Source organism: Passer domesticus, chromosome 3 (assembly GCF_036417665.1).
Source record: "Passer domesticus isolate bPasDom1 chromosome 3, bPasDom1.hap1, whole genome shotgun sequence".
Taxonomy (NCBI): domain Eukaryota; kingdom Metazoa; phylum Chordata; class Aves; order Passeriformes; family Passeridae; genus Passer; species Passer domesticus.
In genome coordinates, this window is record NC_087476.1 from 64,191,461 (window position 1) to 64,196,719 (window position 5,259).

Genomic DNA, 5,259 nt, shown 5'->3' on the forward strand with positions numbered 1-5,259 from the left:
AGGATGAGGAGATACTTCAGGCTTTGTTCAGGCTTCTTGGCAAACAAAACTTTCTAGGACATACATGGTGTTTCACAGGTACAGCGTAGTATCACTTTAGGGCCAGGGTCAAGTTTTCTTAGTCAAAACTACCCACTCCCTTATGAAGCTCCTCTTGCTACTTTCTAGCAGGCAAGTGATGGATACCCAAAGGGATAATGCACATGGTCATAACGGGGTAGGGGTGTAAAATACAGTTAAAGTCTCATTTCCTTCACGGGGGACTCTGAAGAGCACATTTGGATAGCTCATTCTGCAGGTTCACCCTGGAGCTCATGAAGCCTTTTTCCTATGGAGCTGTGTCTTCAGTTTTTGTGACAGGCAGTCTCTGGCTGGAGATCTTCTTGTGTTGGTCTTCTTTATAAGATGTCCCTTCTCTGTGGACTTGCTGGTGCTGAAGGAAGGTTATCCTTCTTCCTCCACCCCTTGGGCCACTCACCCAGACAAACTCTTCTTGTAGATCTGGAAGAATTTAATTTTCTTCAAAACTCCTATCTATCCTTGAGATTCATGGTTGGCATTGGCTAACAGGCTCAGGGCTGTCTGGCAGGGTATTTCTGAGTGAAGGGAGAGGCAGGGAGGGCTGGAAGGTCAGGAAGAGAAACAGACACACATTCCTGGCACTTTTTAAAAGAGTCAAGATGAATGGCTGCAGAGGGTGACCCCAGGTGGGATGTTGTTGCTGCCCGCAGAACCCTGCCTAGACAGAGCTGCAGTTCACAGTCCACGCGCAGCATGTGCCCGTGGCTTACACTAACAGGCCTTACCATGGCCCTGCCTGGACATCCCAGACCTCTGTCTGACACTGGTTCCCTCACCAGGCATGATCCTGACCCTCACCCACACGCCTATATCCTGTCCCCTTTCCTGGGGAGTTTCCCAGTGCTGAATCCTTTCCAGTTCCTTCCTGGCCATGGATGCCCCAGGCTCATTAACCAGGAAGGGTCACTGGTACCTGTCCCTGCAGTCCAGCTGCAGCTGCAGCTGAGCCAAGCCACGGTATTTCAGAGAGCACCCTCCCCCCAGCCCCAGCTCCCACTGACACCTGAGTTATTCACCAAAGGCAGGAAAAAAGCCTTCCTGGTTTCAAGCCTCTGGGGAAATGCTGGGGCATGGCTTAAGCCTGATAAAAGGCAGAGTAAATGGTGATTCAATTTTGAATAAAAGGCAGAGCAAATGGTGATTCAGTTTGATTCAAAGCCCCTGGCAAAGGGCAGAGACAACTTGGCTTTACCTCTTTTTACCTTGAAAGGGTATTTCTCCACCACATCACATCCTGTGGGGGACAAGAATACACATCCTCCTTCCCCAGGGCCAAAAGTGGGAGGGTTTTGTGAGGGAAGTCCATTGAAATGTCCACAAAATCCACATCACTTCTCTCCATCTAACAAGTACCATTCAGCTGCTGTACCATGGCCCAGATTGCATGGAAAATGCTACAGACTTCTTTCTGGGGTAGGAATTGAGGTAATTCCACTTCCAGTGGGCAAGGTAAAGAGGTCTGCTGGAGCACCACAGTTGCCCTTGCTGATGCACACCTTGAGAGCCCCACAAGTGGTGCATAGGGGACAAGCCTACAAGAAGTTTACATAACAGGACTTCAGACTGGGGGGTTGAATCACCACTTAGGTGACTGTCCTAATATGGGCAGGATGTAAAACTCTGGAGTTTAAAAGAGGGAACTGACACTAGTGTATAGGGATGAAAACAATGAAGTGTTCCCTTTTTTTTCAGTAAGAGTGCCTGATCTCCACCTGAAAGAGGGAGTTTTTCAGAGTGCAGGCACATGCCTTCTGTGGTTTGCACAACCTGACAAACATTGAAGCTACAAAAATTGTCAAGTAAGTATTTTCTGTGGTGAATGCAAGAGAAAACTGCAAAAAGCAGTCCTCTAAAAACAACTGACCTCTGCAAATGTTTTACTTTGTAAAGTCAAGGGTTCATAATGCTGGTGTGGGAGCAATGTAGCTTGCAATGGGCACTGAGTAATCTCTGCTGCTGAGAACCTTGTTTCCACAGGTGAGAAAGGAGAGGAGGTGAGGTTGTGGTAGTGTTTCAGATTTTAGGAGCTCTCTAAACACAGACACAGAGCCTAGTTTTAGAAGAGACTGTTTATTCTGTGCAGGGTTTCCACAAATCAAGTACAACTGGTAGAAAGTTGTATCTTTTATTCAGTAAAAGGTACACCTACCTAATACATATTCTCCACCTACTTAATGCATATTTATTTTGGTGGTATAATCTTACGCAACACTGGAAACACAAAGTTCTTTTCTTCATTAAGCAACTTCTACTGTAGAAGTTATCTGATGACATCAATTACGTTTACAAAAGGTGAGAAAAGTCAGTTTGAAGACATCAATTCCTTTTGTAGAATTCAGCCTGGGGACAGATAATTCAGCCTTGAAGACAGCAATAGTAGCAGAATCCCATAGGGATCAAGCAGGAACCAATTAGTTTTAATATGCTAGCAGTAACTGAAACTTTCTTTTTCTGTGGGTGTTCTGTTTATTTTTTAGTATCCTTTTACCTGATAAAAAGGTGTAGCAATTAAAATTATTTTAGCCCAACCCAAAACCCAAGGGGACTCAGCAGCAGACAGGTCTGTGACACTGGACTCAGCAATATTCAGAAAAAATCCTCAGAGTCAGATCCCTTCTGGAGCCACTGGAACAAATCTGTTAGGACATCTCTACTGCCACAGCAGGGACATCAGCAAGCAATGCCACAGCTCTGCAGTGCTTGGCTACAGACTACAGACATGCATGTGGCATATGCAGGATGACTCTGGATTTTTTTTTTTGTGTGTGTGCCTGGCACTGTGCCAGTAATTATAAACTCTACGTTTTTACAGAGAGAATCACTTTAGGCTCAGAGCCATCCCAGGAACAGTGATGCTACTTTACCAGCACCCAGAGCAAATCTGACATAGGTCATGGAATAGAATAGAATCATTTATATTGGAAAGGACCTCTAAGATCATTGAGCTCAATCTTTAAATCAGCACTGCCAAGTCCACCACTAAACTGTGCCCCTGAGTGCCAGATCTACATGTCTCTTAAATATCTCCAGGGATGATGACTCCACCACTTCTCTGAACAACTTAACCCAATGCCTGACAACCCTTCCCATGAAGAAATTTCTCCTGATATCCAGTCTAAGCCTTCTGCAGCAACTTGAGGCCATTTCCTCTTGTCCTGTCACTTGCTCCCTGGAAATAGAGGCTGACCCCACCTGGCTACACCCTCCTTACAGGGAGTTGTCAAGAGTGATAAGGTCTGAGCCCCTGAGCCCCCGAGTCTCCTTTTCTCCAGGGTAAACAACCCCAGCTCCTTCAGCCACTCTCCATAAGACTTGTCAGCTCTGTTGCCTTTCTCTGGACTTGCTCCATCACCTCAATGTCTTTCTTGTAGTGAAAGACCCAGAACCGGACACAGGTTTTGAGGCAAGGCCTCACCAGTGCTGAGTACAGGGGGATGATCCTGGCCCTGGGCTGCTGGCCACACTATGGTGTCATCTGCAAAGGGGTGCCCTTGATCCCCTCATCCAGATAATTAAGAAAGATATTAAACAGGTCTGACCCCAAAACTGGGTCCTGGGGGCATCACTCATGGCCAGTCTCCAGCTGGATGTAGTTCTGTTCAGCACCACTCTGGGCCTGGCCATCCAGACAAACTTTACCCAGCAAACTCTGCACCCAGCCAACCATGGGCTGCTACTTCCTACAGGACAGTGCTGTGGAAATGGTGTCAGAGGCTTTACTAAGGTCCAGGCAGGTGACAGCCATAGCCTTTCCCTCATCCACTGAGCTCCTTGTCCAAGCAGATCAGGTTGGTCAAGCAGGACCTGCCTTTCATGAGCTTATGCTGCTGGGCCCATGTCCTGCACATGCCGTGTGATGGCTCTCAGGATGAGCTTCTCCATGGCCTTCCCTGGCACCAAGGTCAGACTGACAGGTCCCTGGATCCTCCTCCTGGCCCTTCTTGTAGACAGGTGTTGCAGTTGCTAACTTCCAGTCACCTGGGACCTCCCAAGTTAGTCAGGACTTCTGGGAATGATGGGAAGCAGCTCAATGAGCATTTCAACTGTCTCTCTCTGTGGTGGATCCCATCTGGCCCACAGATTTATGCATGTCTAGAGGCTGCACCATGACAACTTACATTCAGATTCCTCCTTAACAAGTATCCAGCAAGTTAATTGCTAAAACACTTCTGATATAGGCTGTAGGCTGAAATGTCTCATCCTCATTGATTCCTATGGATTGCAAGGGCATGTCAGTCTGTTAATCAAAGGCAAAACCCTAGGCAGTAAGTAGGAAAACCAAAGGCACAGAGGAAACTCCCTCACACTGATTTCAGAGTTCCCCTTCAAATGATGCCTAAACTGCAGGAAGCAGTTTAAATAATCTCCTATATTATTGGCTCCATCCACTGCTCCTCTTCCTTCTGTGTCAGTTGTAAACTCATGTAAACCAACAGCCAACAACATTCTTTTTTGCTCTGTTTCACAGACAGTACAGGGCTAGCAGCTAAGCTATGGTGAACTGAGTAAAATTTCTTTTTAAGAAGAAAAGAAATATGAAAATTACTGCAGCCACATTATCTATGGAGAAGTCTTGGGGGAAGCTCAAATGTATTGCTTATGCCAGTACATCCTGCTTGTAGTAATATATTCAATGTTTGTGAAAGATTTAAACAAACATAAAGAAGTGAAGGGTGGAAAAATACTCTCCTGATGAGCTGTGATTGTGCTTTCCTGCTGGGGCAGGGAAGCCAGCTAGAGGCAGCAGGACAGTAACATCCTCTTGTCAGGTCTGGAGTTTCTTTCCTTGACATTGCAGGACTGTTATGGAGATGGTGATTCCCAGCAGCACATCAGTGTGATACTGCATGGCAATGCATCACCCTGAATGGAAACCTAGCAAGCTTCCTGGCTCCCACTCCTTGAGGGAAGCTCTGTTGTTGCCTTGATGCTCAGTAAAGAAAACCTTTTCTCCCTTTAATTTTCTTCTGTTGCATTCTGGGGAGCTGCACCACAAATGACATTGCTTTGGCTGGTTTCATTAGTATATGAGAGTGTTCAAAATGTAGTTCATGCAAAGTTCTGTCATATACCAAGTACCATCAACAATTTAAAAATGGTCATGCGTAGGTCTGTTTGCAGACACATGAGTTTCTGTGACCAACTTACACGCTTCTAGGAACAGAGATGATATTCCCA